General features: G+C 43.5%; 3 pseudogenes; 1 reads left to right on the top strand and 2 right to left on the bottom strand.

The window, feature by feature from the left end:
* Window positions 1-2,793: 2,793 nt before the first annotated feature.
* On the bottom strand, window positions 2,794-4,894 carry LOC102896961 (annotated as a pseudogene).
* A 4,980-nt stretch (window positions 4,895-9,874) lies between these two features.
* On the bottom strand, window positions 9,875-13,839 carry LOC102896709 (annotated as a pseudogene).
* Window positions 13,840-18,256: 4,417 nt separating this feature from the next.
* On the top strand, window positions 18,257-18,375 carry LOC112483090 (annotated as a pseudogene).
* The last annotated feature ends 6,199 nt before the right edge of the window (window positions 18,376-24,574 follow it).

The following is a 24,574-nucleotide window of genomic DNA, read 5'->3' as shown; positions in this document are numbered from 1 at the left end:
GAGGGCAGTGGCCAGTGCCCTGTCTGCTGAGTTACGAGGAGTTTGGGGCACAAGAAGGGAGTAGGGGGGCTATTGCCAGGGCCTGGGGTGCCGTCCCTGGGCAGAGCTGGGGCCACACTGGCCCGATGTGGGGTCCAGCCATGGCGAGTGCAGGGAGAGGGCCCATCCAGACCGTGTCACATTCTTGCTCACTGGATCGAGTACATGTTTTGTTACCTGCTGCCTCAGAAGCTTGTACTGTGCTTCATTGTAGTGGAGAGGTGAAAGGTAAGAGGCTTTTCTTAGTTTCCCATTTGTCATAGTGGAGAAGGCAGTAACGAAACAACAGACCCCAGCAGCAGCGTGCACGGTAGTCAGAACCTTGTTTCGGCCTGCTCTAGTGGGAACCTCTGCTTGATGTGAGAGCACAGCGGCTCTGAGATCCCATGTCTCCTCCGTTAGCCTTTCCAGAATATTCCAGGCAGCATTTTCACCAGGAACTACCACTTAAGCCTCTTCTACCCGCCATGTGGCCAGAGCACCCGGGTGGTGCATCACTGGACGTTGAAGAGATGACCATTCTTGCCTTGCTGGTTCACTCCTACTGTGTACGCATCATGTATGTACGTGTCATTTTCTCATACAGCTCCAGGGCTTATGGTCAGGTGTTGAGCGCAGAGTTGAGATGCTTGAGTCCTTTGGGGGTGCTGGGAAGGGCCTTGCAGGTGAGGTTCCGACCAGGGCGTCTTCCCAGACAGCTGAAGTGGACGGGCATCCCCCAAGGCCGTTCCCTCCAGTGGGGCCGGGCGGCTGAGTCCTGAGAGAGCGTGTGGGTCTGCAGGGTCTCAGGGCGAGGCTTGCTGGCTGCACTGGGGAAATCAGGCCACTAGCGCCAGATGTGCTCACAGGGGACGCGCTGGTGCACACTTGCACTTGCTCTCACCTGCATCTTCTCTCTCACACATGTCCTGGAACGTTCTCTCAACACCCAGCCACAGACACGCACCTTCTCACATGCATGTGCATGCTTTTGCAGTGACTTCACCAGGCGACTCATGCTCATAGGTTCTCGGTCTCACCCCATCTCAGATTTTCTCACAAATCCACTCATACACTGCCCCTCTCTCAGCCAGCCTCTGCCTTCACCTCACATTTACCTTAAAAAAGAAATGCACTTTCAGACTCACTCTCTCTGCAGATGCTTCTCTGTCCTCTGGTGGGTCCCTGAATGCCGTCCTTCCCATCACGTCGGTCTCAGCACCCCTTTCATGCTTTTGATATGTGTGACACACCTTTCATGGTTCCGGGGGGTGGGGAACCACCACTGCCCACCACATAATGTCCTACCACAGTCAGCAGACTGGCCTGTGGGCTGGCCGCCTGTTTTTGTAAATGAAGTAATGGAACGTAGTCACACCCATTTTCATATTGCCTGTGGAACCTTCCACCTGCAAAAGCAGCATTAAGTAGGTGTCACAGAAATCGTGTGGCCCATGAGCTTGATATATTGACCATCTGGCTCTTTAAAAAAAGTTGCTCCTGCAACTCCTTGTACTTTGTGGGACTTGTGCCTGCCACCCATCCCCAACCCTGCTACAACCACACACTCCCTGTGGGTTTCCAACAGGCTCTCCATGCAGAAATTGTACTTTTGCTGTCTTTTGTTTCTTATTATGTCTTCATGTTTTTGTTCTAGTTTTAGGGCTAATTCTTTAGTTTTATATTTCATCCACTTCATTTTATATCTGTTAGAATATTTCAAAGAGCACTAAACAACACTGGCATTTTAAAATACAAATTTTAATGCATTTTAAATTTCAACCACAGAACATTAGAGACAATAGTATCACCCCACTCACACCTCGGAAACAGCCTTGTTTGCTACAGCTGTCATTATCCTTGAGCAGGTCTGGTTTCATCTGTATCCCCTAACAGTCCTTCCCCTGGAGAATGATAATTATGTGATTCCTGGCTGGGAAGCATGAAGAAAATCATGATGATTTGAGCATGTGAATAAAACAGGAAAGTTAAAAATGGCACCGTGGTGGCACTGAGGTCCCCTCTACCTGGCTGGCATGCTCAGCCCCACCTGCAGGGACAGGTCATCAGTCCTCTAAGGGCCAGCCTCTGCTGACTGCAGCATTCTACCAAACTATAGAAAGGAGAACATGTTTGAGGATCTTATAAGGATTCAGTATTCAGAATATATAAAGTACTCCTCAAACCAACAAAAATGAGCCAATACAGAAACGAAAGGAATAGGCATTTTTCCAAAGATATACAAACTGCCAGTTAGCGTGTGAGAAGATGTTCAACATCATTAGTCATTGGAGAAATGCAGATCAAGACCACAACGAGACACTACTTCACACCTGCTAGATGGATGTTGGAGAAAGGAAAATAACCAGGTTGGAAGATGGGGACAAACTGGAACTCGTGTGCATGGCTGGTGGCAATGTAAAATGATTCAGCAGCTGTGGGAAACGTGATTTCTCAACATGTTAAATATACAACTATGATGTGACAGTAATTTCACTCCTGGATACGTATTCAAAAACTGAAAGCAGGGACTCAACAGATATTTGTATATCCATATTCACAGCCGTGTTATTGACGGTAGTCAAAAGGTGGAAACAACCCATGTTCATCAGTTAATAAACGATTAAATAAAGACAAATGAGTAAACAAAATGTTGTACGTACATAGACTGGAAGAATATTCAGCTATAAAAATAAATGAAATTTTGATACATGCTAGTGTGGAACAACCTTGAAAACATGATGCTTAGATAAGGCAGACACAGAAAAATACTATATGAGCCCATTTAAATGAAGTACCTAGAGCAGGGAAATTCATAGAGACAAGAAAGTAGAATTGAGGATGTCGGGGGCTGGGAGGAGAGAGGACCGGTGAGTCAACTCTTCATGGGTACCGACTTTTTGTTGGGAATGATGAAGTCTTGGGTATAGATAGTAGTGATGATTATGCCACTGAGTGTGTTTAATGCCACTGAGTTGTACACTTACATGTGGTCAAAATCAAATGTTATGTATATTTTTTATAACAAAATATAAAAATGGATAACTGGTAAACAATTACTAGATATTAGTATTCATGGGTGGTATAGAGGCTGACTTCTATGTATTTACCAGTTCAACCGTGAGGTCAACAATGCAAGAGCAGACCCGGGGGCTCTAGGATCCCTAAGGACCAGCAGAAAGAGGCATCAGTATTATTTCCCATGTCCTGTGGACCACTGACTGTCACGGGAATGCAGACCTTCATTAAGACCCCGAACACCTAGCAGATGCAGCAGGAAGGACCAATAATCCGGGGCGGCTCCTCGGAGCTTCATCCAGTCTACTCTCATGAGAATGAGTGTGAAGAACTGGTAGGTACTCAGGACACAGGTGGAGCACAGGGTGGTGCTGTGAGCCACCCAGTGATTGTAACAGACAAGCTTACACCCAAGACTGGACTAGGGGTGGGGTGGAGCGTGGTCCTCACCACAAAAGCTGCCATCACGTGGGGAATCACAGTGGACAGAAGCACCAAGAGATTGACCAGCGCCATGTGGGTGTGAATCGTGTGTCGGCCTCTGCCTGTGGCCAAGCAAGAGTGGAGACACGTTATAGCAGAAGAGAATGACATTGGCCAGACCCCCAACTCCCACTTGCAGAAGTAAGATGGTTTTCAGAGCCACCTCCCCTGTGGCCCTTAGAGCACTCTTCTGAGAAGACATGATGAGGGCTTTGGAGTAGCCTGGAGCAAGAAGGAGGTTCTGCCTGTGAGAACATCAGCAGTCTTTGTAAACGACTAACACGGTAAAGGGTTCTCTTTTCTCCCGAGCAGAGAGACACTGTCATACTCCACAGAAATGGCTTTGCCTGCAAAACATACAGCTGGCACCCACTATACCTTTCCCCATAATTATTTTGTATCTCTTTCTAATTTATGTCCTGATTCTCCACTAGAATGTAATGTCCAAGAACTTAGGACCACATCCTGGTCAACAAAATAGTTGACCCACAGTCTGAGAAGGTGTGACAGGAGACAAAGACAAGGATATACTCCACACCCCTTAGAATTCATGGTCACCCTGCCTGTTATGAGACTGTGTTAAGAAAATGAAATGGAAAATACAAATATAACTGTTGAGCTTATAAAATTTTCTAATTTTAATGCTGTTCTGAGAATCAGCTGTCCACCTCTGAGGACTCTTAACTCATCAGTTACTGGATACAAAATAAACTTAAAAAAAAGTCGTGGCCTTTCGGTTTGGGGTAAGGAGCTTGAAAGTCACCACTCTGTCCTCACAAGTATGACTGATCAGATTGAAAATTCTTGCACCTATCAGAGAGGTGAGGACACGGGGACACCTTGGAGGCCTGAGGGATGGACAGGTGCACAGAGACCACTGCGGGGACAAGGCCAGTTGGGCGATCCTGCAGGGGGATCGAGGAATTGCTGGAGGCTCAGTGTGTAGATCGAGTCTGAGTTAGAAACTGCCCAGTTTTGTGTGTTCTCCCTTCAGGAGCTCAACCAGTTTCTCCCAGTAAAAACCAGAGATAGATCCTCTTGTGTTCCCAGCAGGGAAAGGGCAAACAAATGAACAAAAATCATGAAATGCACTAGAGCTCTGCCTTATTAGTGAGGCCTGCACCCAAACTTATTACCAAGCCTAACCTGCTGGGATGTCATCAGGACCTAAGTGACCTGGGAAGGGGACTCCCAAGTCCTGCCCACTCTAGCTGTCTTGTCCCACCCAGTGGTAGTAGGGAGAACTGAGAAACACTCGCAATGCAAACGTCACAGACTGGAGGTCGGGGCTCAGTAAAGACTGAGGCCTACTCACAGGGTCTAGAGCAATGGTCCCCAACCTTTTCAGCACCAGGGACTGGTGCTTCTATGAGGATCTAACACCTGATGATCTGAAGTTGAACTAAGGCGGTGCTAGGGAGCGGCGGGCAAGCTTCATTTGCTTGCCCGCCGCTCAATTCTTGCTGTGCAGCCCAGTTCCTCACAGGCCATGGACCAGTACTAATCCACGGCCTGGGGTTGGGGACCCCTGGTCTAGATGGATGGCTTCTCCACACAGCTCGCTGCCACGTCAACAAAGGCCTGTGCACAGCAGCTCTGTGTACATGGACCATTGTGTTTGGCTATCAAGAAAAAAATGCAGCCATACCGAATGGCAAGAAACACAGTTGGAAGAGACAGTGCAGCTTCAGAAGCGGATACGGCTGGGGTGCTGGAGTGATCAGACCAAGAATGTAAACCAACTGTGGTGAAGATGCTGCGGGCCGTGATCGATGAAGCAGACTGTGCAAGGACGAGCAGTGACATCAGAGACGGGGAACTCTGAAGAAAGACCAAAGGTGCTAGGGACCAACAATTATCACAGAAATGGGGGCCTCCTCTGACAGCTTTGTTAGATTGGACACAGGAAAGAGAGCCGAGCTTGAGGCTGCGTGGATAGAAACCACCCAAACTGAAGGGAAAAAAAAACAAAGATAACAATCTCCAAGAACTACGGTACCCACTACCACAGGCATAACTTACGTACCATGGGATGACCGAGAGAGGAGAGAGATGAGGAGTAGCAGGGATATTTGGAATAATCCCCCAGGTGAGTGTCCACACCAAACCACATAAGCAGGAAGCCCAGAGCACACCAGGCGGGATGAGTGCCAAACACCACCATCACCCAGGCACGTCATTTCTAAACTACAGGTCATCAAACATGAAGAAAAAATTCTGGAAAAAACCCACCTTTATCTACAGAGGAGCAAAGGTGAGAATGATGTCCGCCTTTCCTGAGACCACGCAAACAAGAGGAGAGGTGAGTGAAATATTGAAAGCGTAGTGAGAAAAATCCCACCAACTTAGAATTCTGTTTCCTGTGAGATTCTCCCTTAAAAGTGCAGGAGAAATAGACTTTCTCTAACAAAGCGAAACGAAAGGGAGCTGCTGCCAATCATCCTGCCCTGAAAGAAATGACCAAATAAGTTCCTTAAAGCAGGGGTCCCCAAACTCCGGGCTGTGGACCAGTATTGGTCCATGTCCTGTTAGGAACCAGGCCACACAGCAGGAGGTGAGCAGTAGGAAAGCGAAGCTTTATCTGTATTTGCAGCTACTCCCCAGCGCTAGCATCACAGCCTCAGCTTCTCATCATCAAGCATTAGTTCCTCAAAGGAGCACTGGTCCCTGGTGCCAGAAAGGTTGGGGATCGCTGCCTTAGAAAGACAGAAAATGACATATCAGAAACATGGGTCCACGTAGAGAAAGAGAGTGTTGGAGAAGGAATAAGTAAAGAAAGGTAAAGTAATAACTTTCATTTTTCTAATTCTCAATCTTAGAGATAAGTATATTAAAAATGATATCTATATGCATTCCCCCATCCGTGATCGATCCAAACAGCAGTACCCCGACCCCACACAGTTTCATCAGAAACTGCAGTTACAAGAATCTCCTTTGCATAACTCACCTGGATAGCTCCAGGGTTCCCTGTGTGTCATTTTTCTCTGGCCACAATGAACCCACAGAACCATATTGCCACTTGGACCCTCACAGCCCCTATCACAACCCCAAGCAGGCCCTACATCACATCTCCAATGACTCCTTGTGCATGGAGATACCCCTCGTCCCTTTGCACCGCTCCTGCTGCAGACAGCCCAGAGCTCCTTCCTGGGGGGCTGACAGCCTACTGACCTGGGTGACGCAACCAAACCAGTGGTTGTCATTCTGTGGGGCACAGAGGTCAACCTCACTGGTGAGGTGCTGTGCCAACCCAACAGCCAAGAGTCAGAGTTGCAGGGGACACACCTGTCCCTGCACAGGCAACACCCACCAGCCCCATGCAGTCATACATGGGGACTCCACAGCAGAGTCAGGAACAAACGACAGAAGGTGCCCTGTGCTGTCACAGAGTGCACCTCTTAGACCTGTAGCCTGCTTTCCCCTCAATGTAGAGGGACCAGCATGGGTAGGTCACTTGCTGTGTTTCAGACAAGGCATTCTTGGAAAAAAGAGAACCCTGAAGACCTAGTTTCCAAAGCTTTCCTGATGACACAGCTCTGGTTTCACTAAAACAACTTGGAGGTGCTTGTGTCCCTCTTGCACCTGAGCCCTTCTGCTCTATTCACTTCCACGTTCCTCCTGGGGTCTTGTAAGTTCTGTGACATTATGCACACATGGAAGCAGCAAGAATGAATGCAGGCTGATGGCACGGGCTTATGTAACTCAGGTGAGCACAGACTTGGCTGGTCCATACCTCCCAGGAGAATGAGAAATTCCGGCTAACAGTGTGTCCTGTGCCGAGGGCAAGGGACACAGGAGTTGGGCATAGGCCCCATACAGAGGGACCATCAGAGCCGGTGGAGGGAGGGAGGGCTTTGCTTCTGGTGTGGACTTGCCAAACCCTCTTAGGAATGGCCTCTGATGGCACCCTGGTCTTGGCCATCAGGTGCCTTTCAGTGTTGGCCTTCCTCTGCCAGCATGGTCACCTTCGGGTGGGGTCCTTCCTGGTTCATGGTCACCTTCCTGCTGTGTCCACACAGAGGAAGGGTGAGGGTATCTGCTAATCCCATCCATTGGCCCCCCTCGTGGCCTGAGCACCCCACCTCTTAACACTGTCATCTTTGGGGGTTAGAGTCTACTATGAATTTAGGGGGACACAGACAATTGGACCATGGCAGGGCCCAATGTACATCCACTGTATTTCTGAATATAAAACACACCGTTGCATTACTGTAGAGGGTCTCGTTCGAATCCCTGATTCCACTTGTGTAAAAAAGCATCTATTGCTTAGTCTCCAACTCTCATCATTCCGAAAATTAACCAGACGTCGTCTTGCTGCAAATTCCTTTTTCTTCCCCTGCTGCCTCAGGTTAAGAGAGGACAGACGGGCCTCCCTATTTAGTGAGAGAGAAAAATGGGAGCAACACACACACAACAAACATACAGAAGGGTGACACGTGACCTCAGCAGAAATTGCTGAGAAGGCTGCATCATCCTGAGTGGGATTGGAGATGGAAGGAGTGTGCATGTCACCTGGGGCAGGCCACTTCTCTGGGTATCTGTTTGGGCGTGTGTGTCTGTCACTGGATCTTATTTCATGTGTCAGAATTTTTAGGGCACAACCCAAACTCTGCACATCTATTTGTCCTCCTGTATTCATGCTCAACCCTCCTCTTTGAGGTCTGAGAAAATCAGTAGACTTCTGTGAGGGGTCAAGGAGCTCAGTGGCTCGCCTTGGCCCCTCAAGGTTTGTCCCAGGTGCCAAGGACCCCCTCCCTCTTTCTCTGTTGTCAGGGACCCCAGGACACAGGGACTTTAGTGACCTCAGGATTCTGTGATCTCAGGATTCTGGTCCCACCCGAAACAGCACCAGCACATCCCCATCTTCTATCTACCCAGCTGGGGCCTGAATGGGGCAGCTCAGGACAGGGCGGAGTTGGCACTGTCCTGCCCAATGGGACTGCCTGCCACAGCTCTGAGGCCCTTCTTGTGCAGAGTCTCCACTCCTGACATCTGCCCTGAGACTGAACATGACGATGACCTCACCTAGCTGGTCTCTGCTCCAGAGCTCGTGCAGGGGAGTGTGACTCAGTGTGGCACCTGACCAGCTACAGAGAGCACATGGGCCTGATCTCCCAACAGAGGTACCATTATTGTGTCATCTCCAGGATGGGTGACACTGTCTGCATGGGGCATCTCTAGTGTAGTGCAAACTAACCCTGTGCAGTCACCCTCAGCCACTTCTGGTGGTTAAGGACAGTATGACAGTTGTTGAGAAGATCTATGTGCATAGTGGGACAGAAGGCAGAGAAAGTCCCCATGTTCCCTGTGGAGAATCTAAATCTAGAATCAACATTGTCATTGGGGCGCAGGGGCCCTCAGTGCCACAGGGGCTCTGTGCACTGGGTTTCCACCAGGCTCTTCCCCTTATGCTCTCACTCTCTGCCAAACTCTGTCCCCAAGTCCCTTTACACTGGTCACATGTGATCTAGGGGCTGGCTTTCCCTGTGAGCTGTAGTTCCCCACGGCTCTTGCTATTCATGGCCTCAGGTCTGTTCAAACTGGAAAACAACCCTTGTGAAACCAGTGTTTCCTGCTCAGACCCTGTTGTCTCTCTGTCCCTATGACTCAACAAGGAGACTGTCAGCTGCTCCCTGTCACCCAGGGTGCCCCAGTCTCGAGGCTCTTGGACCACCAGCCTGTCCCATATTCTGGCGGTAGCGCTGGAAAGGGGATTTCCTGGTTATACAGATCAGATTATGAAGTAGAGAGACAGTGTCAGAATTCTTTAAAACCATTTTAATTCTCATCACTCCGAACCTAAATCTAATTCAACATCACTGACTCTGAACATTATAAGCAAAAGAATAATGATTATTAGTGTGCATGAACAAAACAGAAATGTTAAAAATGGTACTGTGTTGGAAAGGGGTAGATCTCCATTCAGTTTTCCTCGACCTGGAGGGTCCCATGTGCAGGGACAGACTTAGCCATCTCTGGAGAGCTGCCCTGGGTCCCTGCAGTGGGCTCCTGTGGAAAGGCTGGCAGGGGGTCCTCTCCATCCTACACTGGATGAAATGCGGGGGGAGCTAATAGTAGACGTAGCCAAAGTCCATTCCTCTTGCTTCAAGGCAGGACACCTGTAGTGCCATTCAGAGGCCCAATGGGATCAGGCTGAGATTCAGCATCAGCTGAAACCAGCTCCTTGATTAAGCTGCTCCTGCAGCCCTCCTGCCTCCCTCAAGTGTTCCCTGAATGTTCAATGGGTACTTGAAACAATGTGCATTTTTCCGTTGCTGAAACTGAATACATACACATCCCTATTTTAACTATTTAGATAGATCTGGTTTCCACATCATATAAAAGGTAACTAGTCTGCTGGGTCACACTCAAATTTTAATTTCATTTTTAATCTCCATTACAACTACCCGAACCGTTCAGATGATGAAAAGGAAAACCTTTGGCAATTGATCTGAAAGTTCAGAACATATTAATTGGACAGAAATATAAACAAAGCCCCAAAGGAACTGACTGCAACAACTCTGAATATTGGAAGTGTAATTTTCCCAAATGTAATTAATTTGTGTTTGGGAATCACACTGGTCCATATTTTTCTGCTATATTTTGGTACCATACTTAACCAGCAGAAAAGTGCCCAGCTCTGGCTCTGAGCATGTCAGAAGTTTCTGTAAATGTCTGTGCTTGGAAGGTCACTGGCCTTGCCCAGGAGTCACTGGAGGACAGGCAATGCCTGGGTCCATCACAGGACACATTGTCAAGAAGCTTTCATCATCCATGACTAGATTTGCAGGAGCAAAAAAATGGACACAGTGGCTCTGCAGCAGAGATTTTGGGGAAAGTAAAAATATGGGACCTATCACCAATGTGATAAAAGGAAATGGTCCCCGTATCCGCACCCAGGGAGCACTGTCAAAGGCACAGTGTTGGCGGAGAAGACGTCTTTGCTCATTGAACTGACAATCCAGAAGCCAAGTTCTGAAGATAGCACAACTTCATCCTGCTGAGGGACAGATTCCTTGCAAACGCCCACATTCCATTCTTTGCTCATCCCCACATCCACCTCCCAGTAATGGCGACCAGAGGTGAACCGAAGGGTTCCTAGGACACAGAGACACAGATGGCATAGTTGAATCGCTTGAAAATCGGTAGAAAAGCCCACAGCGGACGTGTCTCAGGTCCTCAGAAATAACGAGGTAATTGTTGGCGGTGTCAACATCCAAGGTCATGTCCACTGTGGACAGAGAAGCAATCAAGTCAGCAAACACACACACACACACACACACACACACACACACAAACACACACACACACACACACACACACACACACACACACACACACACACACACACCCTACCACACACACACACACACACACACACACACCTTATGCCACCTGCACATCCACCTCCAGGCCCAGATGTTCTCACTCACTTTCACGTCTCTGGCTCTACACATCTTTCTTAATCAAGTTTCCTGGGAAGACTCCTTGGCCCCCGATTGGATCAAATTTTATGTAGAGAATGAAAGATTATAATTGAAACTAGTCTTTCTTATTTATAATAAGTAGTCTCTTTTCATGAACTTATTTGATTATTTGATGAAGGAGTTTTCTTCTCCTTAGTCTGGAATACATGTGAAAAAAGAGACCAGGACTGTTGTTTGTTCTCAAAATTATTACACAAATTAGCACAGATTCTGTCAAATATAGACCTCAAATGCATATTTCAAATGATGGAAAATATTTTGCTTATTGCAGAATAGCATTGACATTAAAGTTTTTTCTTTCTCCTTTTTTTTTTTTGCAATTACCTTACTTACTGTTGTTAAATAGGCAATTACATGCCAGGCCTTTTCTTTCTTAGAGTTGTAATTAAAAAAATGAAAAGAGAAATGCTAGGGGTCCTAAGATGAGGATGTATTGGCAACAACCTGGACCTAGGGCTCAACCTGGACCTAGGGGCATTGCTCAGAGGGGCAGAATGACCATGTGTGGTGGCCACTTCTCCCTCTGACCCCAGTTATGAGGATGGGTGCACAGAGCTGCTTGTCCTGACCTGTCTAGCAGCATCCACATGGCCAGAGCACTTGTCATAAATCCAGGCTCACAGGCCAACTCTGCCAGGACCCAGATTCTGCATTTAAACAAGACCCTCAGGGAACTCATATATGATCAACTTTAAGAATCATTGTTCCAGGCCAGTGCTGCCCAAAGAAACAATGTGAGCCCCATGTGCAATTTAAAATTTTCTCATTCCTCCAAAAAAAAAAAAAAAAAAGAACTGCCATATGACCCAGCAGTTGTACTTCTGGGTATTCATCTGAGAAATCCAAAACACTAATTTGAAAGACATATGCATCCCTAGTTCACTGCAGCGCTACTTACAATAGCCAAGATATGGAAGCAACCCAAGTGTCAATAGACGACTGGGTAAAGAGGTGGCATACATATACAATGGAATATTACTTAGCCATAAAAAAGAAGGAAATCTTGCCATTGTGACAACATGGATGGACCTAGAGAGTATTATGTTAAGTGAAATAAGTCAGACAAAGACAAATACCATATGATTTCACTTATATGTGGAACCGAAAGAATAAAACAAGTGAACAAATAACAGACTCATAGATTCAGAGAACACACTAATGGTTGCCAGATGGGAAGTGAGTTGTGGGGCTGGGTGAAAAAGGGGAAGAGATTAAGAAGTACAAATTGGTAGTTACTGTAATGGCCTGCTGAAATGTGAAAGGGTTAAAGAATAATTAAAACCTGAAACTGGACAAAGGAAGTCTATAACTTAGGCCTAGTTTCTGGAACCCCTAACCACACTCTGTTAATCATGAAACTTGTAACAATGAGCTCATACGCTAACTGCCAATTTTAGCCTGTGTAACCCTGCTTGCTTGCGTGGCATGAAAAATAATCAATTGTATATAAGCTGAAAATTACTATTTGGCCATCGCCCATGGGAACACCGGCTATTATCCATGGGAACATAGGCAATCACCCATAGGAACATAACATTCTAACACAAGCTTTCTGCTTCTGTACTTCCCGCTTGCACACCTGACCAGTGGGTTGACAGGTAGTGAATAGGAGAAAGATGGACCTTTGTGTTTAAGACAGAATGAGGAATGGGATTTGGGGCTTAAAAACCTTGTATCTTGGCATTTCGTGGCTGCTCCTTTGCAAGGACAGCCGCCGGCTAATAAACTGTCTCCTGGTTAAGAGCACTCAAGTTGGGTCTGGTTATTATGGACACAACAGTTACAAAAGTCATGGGGCTGTAATTACAACATAGAAAATATAGTCGATAATATTGTAGTAACAATGTATGGTGCCAGGTAGGTATTAGTCTAATTAGTCTAATTAGAATTTGTAAATTCTATAAGTGTCTAACCACTGTGCTATATACCTTAAACTAATAAGATATTGAATGTCAACTATAATTTAAAAAAATATTAAAAGGATACGTTAACAAAAATAAAATTTTCTTACAAACGTATTTAAAAAATGATAAGAATCAGGTAGAATTGATTTTAGAAATACATTTTATGTTATCTAGTCTATCCAAAACCTAACTTCTACTGGTGTCAGTCTCTGTTTTCAAGTGGTCAGTAGCTCCCTGTGGCTATCGTAGACTTCGGACAGTACAGGCCTGGGGCATGACTAAATACTATAGTCCTTTAAAAACCGATGGACAGTGCTAATCTCTGCTTACAGGTGAGGACATCTGTCCCTGGGCAAGAATAAACATTTCAGGTGCCAGAACCCTGCTGATGCCCATGTGTAATGGGGAGCTTTGAAAGTCTCTGCTTCCTGGGCACTGATGGGACCGACAGGTCCCATAAGTGTTTCACCTTGGAACTTCTGCATCTTTGGATTCATCTACAGGATAGCTCTCAGTTGGGGCTTCAAGTCCTTGACCTTTGACACAGCCTGCCAAGCTGGCTATTGGGCCTGATGTCCTTCTTCTGAGAGACCTCGGAGCAGGAGGGGCACAAAACCCCATCCCCACCGGACTCCTTCCTCGAGACAGCAGATGTATCCACATTTCATGTTCACAGGGTTTTCAAGGTAAGTCAGGCAGACTGGACATCTGCACGCTCCTTTAAAGTGTCCAGCCATGGCTGCTGGGTGGGGGAAAATTGCGCATGCTGTTAGAATTTCTGTGAGTGAATTGGATGCATTGGTCCTGGCACACCGCCCCCTTTTCCTACGTTGTGATTTGCAGTCACTGCTCCTAGGCAATGACATACAGTGCAAGTACAAATACAAATGACTCGTGGCCCTGAACTTCTGATGTTTGCTATTGGAGGATGGGATTTCTCCGTGGGCTGTGAGTTAGTTAGCTGGTGAGAGCATCTCTCTACGACACCTGAGCTGTCTAGCGTGGCAGCCACCAGCTCCGTGTGGCTATTGAGCAGCTGGGGTGGGGCTTATCCACTCTGAACTGTGTTGTGAGCTTAAGATATACCCTTAGTTTTGGAGATACCATGAGAAAGAGAATGTAACGATCTCCTTGACATCCTTCAACAATTGATTGCATGTTAAAATGACAGCCTTCTGCCAGTAACAATAAATTAGATTGGTTTGATTTTACTTTATTGATGTGGCTACTAGAAAATGAATTTACAATGACATATGTGGGTCACCTCATAGTTCCAGCTGGCCTAGACGCAGAAACTCCCTCGGCTGCCCAATCTGGATGTGGTAAAACCCTTATGGAACTAGAGAGCTGTAATAAAGCCATGGCTGACACCTACTTGCCACCTCACAGAGTTAGCTGAGCTGACTTGACTTAGGATAATGACACGATATTATTTCTCAACCTGGTACTGAAACTCGATTCTTCCTACTGCTGTCATCAAGGGTCTCAGTGTCCCCAGGTATACATACTGTGCCTGGCCTTGAGTTGGCCTCAGACAGCACTTGCTGGATTCATACATTCCTCCAATCCCAAGACCTTTTGTGGAAATTTGAAAAACAAAATCCCTTTAGATTGACTCACCTTCCCTGCACTGGGCGCCCTTCTGGCCTCCAGCTGCCTCTATTGACAGTTCAGTTCTAGAGTGAGGTTGACCAACAAGCGACTTTTATTAGGTCCATCCTCCCACCTCACTCACTTCCTGTCCATCCTGCTTGATCCAATCAGGGTTTGATTGAATTCTGGCATTAATGAGAGGTTACCACAAACAAAGGAGGGTGTCATACATGAAAGTTACTTTTCAACTAATATAAACAAAAGAGAGCCATAGTATCATTCCAGATTAGCTCTTGTATACCTGTCGATGAATTGAAATTAGGATTCAAATTTAAAAATGGCCATCATTATTAATTGTTCTAAAATGAATGGGGAAATTTTTGGGGGAGTGGGGAAGACTTGTTTCAAATGGTTTTTGATTATGAAAGTGAAATCTCACATTTGGATCAAGAAAATTCAATTAAGCCTACTCAGAAGTCTTTCCTAAAATCATACTCAGTTGACCTCAGTCACTTCTTCAAATGAGTGTTTTCTTCATAAACGTTAAGATCTTTGGTTAGAAGTTTGGTAAAGAAACCTCAAACCTCTGTGACACTGGCCAGCCAGGGAAGATCCAGGCTTTTGTTAGTTATAGAATCAAAGATAAAATATATTTTTTATAGTATTACTACTTCCCTTACATCACAACATATACAGAATGAGGTAAATTTCTTTTAAAACATGTTCAAAAAAGGGTTTCTCCTGGTGTTCAATGACTCATGGATGAGTCCGGTGTACGGGGTGGAGTCAGGTTAGATTTAGGTGTTTGGTCAAGAAGGCTGTCACTCAATCATTTCCACAGGGATAATTTGCTGCTGATTTCTGGACTTCTTATCACATTTCACATGCAAGGAGAGGCTCACTCCAGCCCTTGAAGTCATTGTGTCTCCTTAGGGCAAATTGAAACACACTCACATATTTGTATGACATTTAAAAAATTTTTATTTTTCAATTAGAGTTGACATTCGATATTTTATTGACATTTTCGTTTCTCTTATTATTTTCACAAGCTGAATTTAATTTATTTCACAGCTCCTACAGCGTTGCCATACTTCTGGGAGTAGTCATTCTCATGCCTGTGGTTCCTTTGACTCTTGCTTGTGGGGGATTATTTCGTACTGAGTTTTCTGCTTATTTATTTTGAGCAGATCATGAGGCAGAGCTCAAACCCTTTGGGAATACCAGGTGACCTCTGCACTGGTTTGATTTTCCCCAAATATCCTTCATCCTGGAATGGCATTTTTGTTACATTTTGGCTTAGGAATTCTTGCATTAAGGAGAAGAAAAGAGAAAAGTAGGTTTCCTTGTCTCCTGGAGAGGCTATTGGTGACCTATAGTATTTTTTTCCAACTGGAAATTTGGACAGAGAAGGTCTGTCTGCCTGCCCCTGGAGACAGTGGCTGGTACACTTTTCTTACACACTGTCATAGGCAGTCCAGTGCCTTGAGTCTCCTATGTGTGAGAAAGGCCTTGCCTTTCAATATCCCACTTGGTGAGGATGAATTCTCCACCTCCCATTCCTGCAGGTGTGTCCTGGCTTCCAGGACTTCAAGAAGTTGAGCTGCTGTCACCCAGGCCCTGTTCAGACTGTCACATCACATCACCCTCCATATTCAGCTCCTTGCAGAGTCTGGGACACAGCATCTCCATGGCTTTTCTGAAAGTGTGTTTTTCCATAATTTAAAAATATATGATGTGTTTTCAATAGTTTTATGTGACTCTTCTTAAATAATGTCTTAGTCTTTCTTGAATAATATCTTATCCTCAAATAAAATCTTATTCTCATAATGTTTACGTGAGAAAGGTCTTAGCCATCTGAAACTCTGAGAAAAACTGAAAAAAAGCTAGACTTGCTTTCACTCTGACACAGTTCTTTCCTTGGGAAATAAATATCAAAAACAATGAAAAAAATCTCTCAATGAAATCCGATTGTTTTGAGTTTTGGTGACTAATTTGCCTAAATAATTTTTCGAATCATTGGAATATTGATGGCAGCATCACTTGAGAATCACCAAGCTCACATCTCCTTTGTTCTAACAGTTGCTCCAAATAGGCCTTTTAAATCTCTTTTATTATACACATATAATTTTAAGAATGTTATTTAAAAAATAAGAACTTTATTTTATTTTTTATTTACTTTTTTTTTAGTTTTATCTCTTCATTTGAAAAAGTTAACAAAAAACTTTAACACCTTATACTGTTCATATAATAAAGAAATTCAAACCTTCAAATCATCGATTCTCAGTTACAATCCTTCCAGCAGCCATTTCACTCTGTAGCTAAGAATTTTAAATTGGGTTATGTTTTTACACAAAATTTGATATCAAGTAAAGAATTAATCACATTATCAGAAATTCCATTTTTTGTGGTTTGCATATCTCAGAAAGCATTTTCTTTTTTTATAGTTAACATACAACACTATATTAGTTTCAGATGTATAGCACAGTGGTTAGACATCTACATAATTTATGAAGTGATCACCCTGATTACTTTAGTATCCACCTGGCACTATCCATAGTTACTACAATGACTATTTTGTAACTACCAATTTGTGCTTCTCAATCCCCTCACTTTTGTCACCAGTCTCCATCCCCCTCCCATCTGGTGACTACCAATTTGTGATACCTGACATAATCTTGGCTTTTTTCTTAAACTCGTGGGGAAGAAAAAAAATTTTTATAATTCTAATTTGTGGCCAAGTGGTTGACTTGGGAAAGTACGATTGGGTGGTACAGAAAGAAAAAAACAAAGTTCAAAATTTCAAAAATGATTCAGCCTCATATTTCACATTGCTTTCTTCCGTCTTTTAAAAATGTTTACTAATTAACCAACTATCGTGAGGCAGGATCTGTTAACATGGGTCATTAATTTGGTCCTAGTTGGGGAGTTCAGGAAAGAATTATGTGGGAGAGTTTTTTCGGCTGAGGAATGAGCAGTAATAAACCAGCTAAAACGAAAAAGGACTGTTTGGGCCACGTCGTCTGTCCATTTGTGAATTACTTCCTTTCCCTCCACAATGGATGTGACCTTGGTTGGATGTGGCACTTCTGATGACCCCAAGAAGATGAGATGTGGGCGTATCACACAGATTCAGAAAATCATGCTGAGAATTTATACACATGAAATTTGAGGTTTGGTTTTTAAAAATATTTTCCTACTTATTTGGCCTTTATTGCCCAAATATCAAAAGCTTGGATAAGATTTGCTTTGTGAGTGACAGCTACATACACTTCTGACATTTGATAAATGAGGTAATAAAACTTGATTTGGGTCAGCTCGCAGTTGACCGCCAGGTGGCACCCTCATGCTGTCTGCTCACAGCTGACCCCACCTCAGGTGGCGGTCTTGACCTGTCTGATGCAGGCTTTCTGCCTCTATCCTATTTTCTGAAACACCCTCCAGAGGTCCAGACTTATCCCCATATCAGGTCTGCTTAGTATAGTAATCACTGATGTCTTTTGATGTCTAAGGACATCATGACCTAGCCTGGATTTTTGATATTAAACGACAGAGAATCTGGTACATTACATCACCTTTAACCTTCTATGCTGGATTCTGGATCTGCAACCAGGTGACCACAAAAAAGGAAACCAAGACACTTTTCTCTAACGCGTGACTATGGCCCAGCTAAGGATAGGTTAGGAAGGCAGCGTGAGGACGTCAGGTCAGAATTTCAGTAGAGAGTTCTGGTTTAACCAAAAATCAGGATCTCGGGTCTATGTCCATGCTACCCTAAACAAACCTGATCCTGTCTGATCTCGGAAGCTAAGCAGGGTCGGGCCTGGTTAGTACTTGGATGGGAGACCACCTAGGAAGACCAGGTGCTGTAGACGTGAAAAATAAAAAATAAAAGATTGTAAGCTGACAAGGTCCTTGCAACCTTTGGTTGACCATACACACACACACGTGCACACACACACACACGCATGTCTCGGAGAGAAAAGTCCCACTGACTTTCTTAGCCCAGTCTCAGCAGGCAGCATGAAGCCACGGCTGCCCGTTGATCCAATACAGTCAAAAAGTTAAAATTTGGGCTGATGAAGTAGGAATGTTCTCAGCTCTAGCCTTCACCCCGATGGGCTCAAGTCCCTTTGAAAGGGGTAATAATACTACCTACTCCACAGGGCTGAGGAAAATCGGGTCACGCAGGAAATGCCCTCAGCTATAGGGCTCTTAGATCATTAGCGCCCAGTTAACATTAGAGACCATTAATGGAGACAATTAAAACATCAGTGGCAGGTGATGGTGATCAGAGTGATAATGGGCAGAGCTCACACAGGGTTCCATGATAAGAGTAATGGGGTGTTAATAGACACCTTTGGTGGAATATTACCCAGCCTTAAAGATGAAGGAACGACACGGATGAAACTGGAGGACATTCTTCTAAGTGAAACAACCAGTCACAGAAGGACAAACCCTGCAAGATTCCGCTTACATGAAGTATCTAAGAGAATCAATAGAAGCAGAGAGGGGAGGGGAAAGGAAGGGGTCACTTCATCAGGTATAAACTTTTGCTTACACAAGATGAGTAAGTTCTAGAACTCTCTTATCATCACTAGTTAACAACACTGTGTCAGACACATAAAATTTTGGTAAGAGTGTAACTCTCATGTTAAGTGTTCCTATCACAATTAAGAAAAAACAAAAACAAAAACATGATTTGCAAATTCTAACTTCGGTCCTCCCACCCAGAGCTAGTTATCCAAGGATGTGCGTTGGTCTCCTCATCCACAAAGGCTTGGTTCTAGGCACTGCCGTGAATGTCGAGAAGATGCAAGAGATCGCTCAGAGGACAGGGAAGTCAGACACTCAGATCAGGCAAGAGGGGTCCCTACTGCCAGTCTCCAAATCACTGTCATTGGTAGTGGGAGAGGACTGCTCACAGCAGCCCAGAGATCGCATCACATTGGGAGGATCTATTACCAGCATTCTGGGAAGGGTCATTAAGCCATATCTGAAGGAAGATTGTTTACACTTGTGGCGGAAGACACAGCCCTGACAGTTTCATATCACTCCCTGAGTCTTGCCAATCAAGAGCCACACCAGCCAATGGGAGGGCAGGCACAGCCTCTTAGCCTTGGCCTCCACAGCTGCTCTTTGATGGGCACCAGCCTGGAGAGCCAGTGGCCGCATCCGGTGAGGGTGTCTTCTTCTGGAACTTTCTCTTTCTTCTTCATTCCCCCTCTCAGTGCTCACTGTAGGTCTTGCATAAAGAGCAAGGCAGAGGGGTCCCAACAGCACCTAGTCCTGCTCCTGTGCTGTGGCAAGGGCGTACTAAAAAGCGTTCAAATCCGCAGGGAGATGGTGCATTCAGCACTCCACTTGAAACCTCTGTGTTTCCAACTCTGTACTAGGTGGAAGAAGGGGACTCTGAATTGGTGACCGAATGAGATGACTCGAGTGTCAGAGGACCAAGGGGACATGTCAAAGGGCTGCTGTTCCTTAGTCCTGGTTGCCCTCTCAATTCTGATTGTGAGATTCCCATAATTGGGGAGACAAAAGGAAACTGGGATTTGGGCCAGGGGTGGTCACGGAAGGGAAGAGCACATGGGTGAGTAGGGGGAGTGCAGTTCCAGACTGGTGTTCATGGTAATTGGGTTGATTGGCTTCTAAAGATTAACCTTTTACCCTCCAGAGTTTCTAGGGGGTCCCAATGTTAGGCTAAATCACATGTAAGTAACTTTGTGGTTGATGTTGGTTTTGTGTGACTACAGAAGTCCTAGAGGAGAGAGTGAGCCAGGTAGTGTGAGTTTGAGGATGAGGCAGATTGTGCCAAGGACAGGATGGCTATAACAGGAGAAGATGCTGGCTGGAGGGCCTAATGCCGCCTGATGAAGGGCCATGAGGAGCTGGGGCTCTTTGGTGAGGGCATCCACTTACCTCTGTACCTTGTGGTGCGAGGGGTGCCAGATTCAGCAGCCAGCATTTGGGAGAGCTTCAAAGGACACCCACACCATGTTTAGAAGAAGGTTTCAACTAGAAAAGGAACAGAAAGGAATGTTTAGTGAAAAAGCTCAGGACACAGAAGTGTTTTTTTGTTTTTGTTTTTAAATTGTAGTAAAATGTGGTAAAATGTGGTAAAATTGTGGTAAAACAAAGTTTCTATTTTAACCACTTTTAAAGTATCGAGGTGCAATTGGTTAATAAGATTATATAAGTTTCAAGTGTCCCATTCCATAAGATGTCATCTGTCTATTGCATTGCATGCTCACTGCCCAAAGTCTAGTCTCTCTTTGTCACCATGTATTTGACTCCTTCACTTTCTTAGTCCTCCCCCAACCCTCTTCCCCCTTATTTTAACCATTTTTAAGAGTACAGTGGCATTAAGTATATTTACATCGTTATGTAGCCATCACCACCATTTTCTCTAGAATTTTTCCCACAACTGACACTCTCCACTGAACAGCTCCCATCCCCGCTCCCAGCACCTCTATTTTTTATTCTTTGTCTCTGTGAATTTGACAATTCTAGGTGTCTTATATAAGAGAAATCACATGAGATTTGTCCTTTTTTTCTGGCTTATTTCACTTAGCATAATGTTTTCAAAGTTTCTCCCCATGGTAGCATGTGTCAGAATTTTAATCCTTTTTATGGCTGAGTAATATTCCATTGCGTGCATATACACCACATTTGCTTTATCTCTTTATCCCTTGACGAACAGTTGGGATGGTTCTATCTTTTGGCTCTTGTGATAACACTGCTATGATCATTGGTGTACAATTAAATTTTTGACATATGGGGTTTTATTGATGATGGTGACTTGTAGTTTCTTTACAAATATTAACCTACAATAAATCTAATTTCCCCTTTATACTCTATAGTATTAGAAGGCATTCCCCCCAAATAAGAAGAAAACTTAAATTTGCTTTGATGTTCTCTCCCCACTTTTTACTTCCATCTCCTAGAATAAGATCATGTGTGATTTTAATGTCATTTCCTTCTTTTCCATTGGCTTAGACTTTCTTCTGTATGTGCAGCATGGAAGAGCAAAAAAACTAATAGGATGCTGGTGAAAATGTAAATTATTCATGAGGGAAAGTAGTTGGGCATTATGTCATAAATATGACAATCCATACAGGCTACAGCCTATAAATATAAACCCAGCAAGATATCTGTTTAAATGCACCAACGTGCATGGGAAAGCTTCTCCACAGAAGCATCATTCATGTTGTAGAAAAGCTAGAAAAATATGTACATGCTAGTCAACCATAGCACTTAGAAGCTGCAACAGTAGAATACTATACGACAATGCAATGGACCACTTAGAGCTTCAGACAGCAATACAGATGAGCCTTACAAAATAGTGCCAAGCGAAGGAGGCCAGAGAGAAAATACTTTATCACTTTATTTACTAGAATTAATCATATGACATCAATCTATATTATTTACAATGCACATGTAAGTTTTAAAATTATATATATTTTTCTCATTTATTTTTAAATAAAAACATATTAAAATGAATTCTACTTGATTCTTATTACTTTTTTAATGTGTTTGTAAAGAAAATTTTGTTAAAATATCCTTTTTAAATTTACCTTTCAATTACAGTTGACATTCAATATTAGTTTCAGGTGTACAGCAGTGGTCAGATATTTATACACCTTATAAATGATGCCCCCACCTGGCACCACATAGTTATTACAACATTATTGACTATATTCCTTGTGCTGTACTTTATTTCCCTGATTGTTTTGTAACTGCTAGTTTGTATTTCTTAATCCCTTCCCCTTTACACCCAGCCCCAACCACCCACCCACTTGGCAACCATTAGTTTGTTCTCTGTATCTAAGAGTCTGTTTTCATTTTGTTTGTTCGTTTACTTTGTTTTTTAGATTCCACATGTAAGTGAGGTCATATGGCATTTGTCTTTCTCTGTCCAATTTATTTCACTCAGCACAGTAAGTGGATGGACCCTAGGTCCATCCACGTTATTGCAAGTGGTAATATTTCATTCTTTTTTACAGCTAAGTAATATTCAATTGTATATATGTACCTCCATGTGAGCCTTTAAAAAAATAAATCTTTTGCTGTATCTGGATTTTAAGTATAATTGGGAAATTCTTTCTACGCCCAGGTAACCCAGGAATTCATACACTACTTTAATACTTGCAGGTTTTTCAGTTTTATATTTAGGTCACAGATCTATATGCATTTTTTTCTTGTATAGGGGTGAGGCTTGAATTTTATTTTCATTCTTTCTAATTAGCCAATGAGTGGTTCCTGAACTAGTTATCACAAAGTCCGCCTTTGCATTGGTGGTTTGAAATGCATGCTTTATCAGTCACTAGGTGTCTGTCTGTGATTTGGTTTATTCCGCACTTCGTACTCTTCTTGCCTCTTCATTTGTGAGGCCTACTGTGCTTTAATTGTAGATGCATTAAGAGTTTGTTTTAATATCTGCAGACTTTTTTCTTTGTATGTTGACTTACATTCAGTATTGTCAGTAAAGATTCTCACAAATGGATTCCTATCCTTTTGTCAAAAAGTGATTCTCAGTGCGTTGTTTGGGAACGAGAGTGTGGCAGTTATGAAATATCATGGTATTCAATCATTTGACTCTCACCCCTTCTGGTTAGTAAACTTCATACATTTCTCAAAGTCTAGACCTTGCACTGTCTAAAATAGTAGCCACTAGTAGTCACGTGTGGCAGTCAAGCCCTTGCAAGGTATTCAGTGAGATGGAGGAATTGAATTCTTAATTTTAATTAATGCAAATTTTAATTTTATCACTGACTCCCAATTCAGTTTTCAGGAGGCTTATATATGTATGAAATACCTTGAGTATGAGAATTTCCTTTCCTCACTTACATATTTTATGAAATTTAAACAGAGATCGAGTATTTCCAATGGAAATTTAGCATCTGAATTGAGACAGTATTTAAGTGTGAAATGCACACTGAAATTTGGAAGACAGTATAAAAAACCTGGCAAAATATTTCATCAAATTGAATATTGCTTACATGTTGAATTGATACTTTAGACATACTGGGTGAAATAATATATTATTAAAGTTGATTTCCCCTGTTGGATTAAATTCTTTAACGTGGCTACTCAAAAGTTTAAAATTACAAATGTGACTCTTATTATGTTACAGTTGTATAATACACTTAGCTGCCCTAGACTTTTCTTCTTTATCTTTGGAATTATGGAATCTGAATATGATGTGAGTTTTTATCTTTTCAATGCCTTAATTCTTGGCAAGGTCTTCTATCTTGAAGATGCATATGGAAAGCTTTCTTCTATGAATTATTTCTTTCCCTCTGTATGTATGTATACATACATACATACATATGGTGGGGGGGGAGGATTTCAGTGAGATAGATGTTGGAATTTCTGGAGCCATTAACACTATCTACACTTTTCATCTCTTTTCTTTGTTCTGTGTGCTAACCAGCCACATGGTTTGAAGAATATTTCCTTGACCCATCATGGAGATGGAGATCCAGGACCACAGGATATAAGCTGGAGTGCCCGTGGATGACTTGTTTGGAAATTTGGAACTTTTTTTTCCAACCACAGCTCTGTTTTCTACATTTCAGGGATTCATCAAAACATTCATGCACCAAAGGCATAGCTTTAGGTGTTTGATATTTTAAAAAATTAAATGTATTGGGATAACATTGTTAATAATTATATAAATTTCAGGTATACAATTTCTTAATACTTTATAATCTGTGTACTCCATTTGTGCTTACCACCCCAAGTCTAGCCTCTTTCTGTTACCATGTATTTGACCCCCTTTACACTTTGTCCTCCTATTGCCTTTGGATATTTACTCCCAAAATTTGAGGACATTTATTCGTAAAAATATCTGCACTCCCATGTTCACTGTAGCATTATTTACAATAGCCAAGACATGGAAACAACCTAAGTGTCTTTCAATAGATGACTGGATCAAGAAGATGTGGTTGGTCCATACATACAAAGGTGTTTGATTCTTAAAGATCTTTGTCATTTAGTCAAGCTAGACCAGAAACTGTCCTTCAAGGAACGTTAATAACACCATCTTTTTGAACTTTAGACAGAAGCTCC

This window comes from Pteropus alecto, unplaced genomic scaffold (assembly GCF_000325575.1).
Source record: "Pteropus alecto unplaced genomic scaffold, ASM32557v1 scaffold326, whole genome shotgun sequence".
NCBI classification, from domain to species: Eukaryota; Metazoa; Chordata; class Mammalia; order Chiroptera; family Pteropodidae; genus Pteropus; species Pteropus alecto.
Note: the sequence above shows the minus strand (reverse complement) of the source record. Positions and strands in the feature narration are given on the sequence as shown.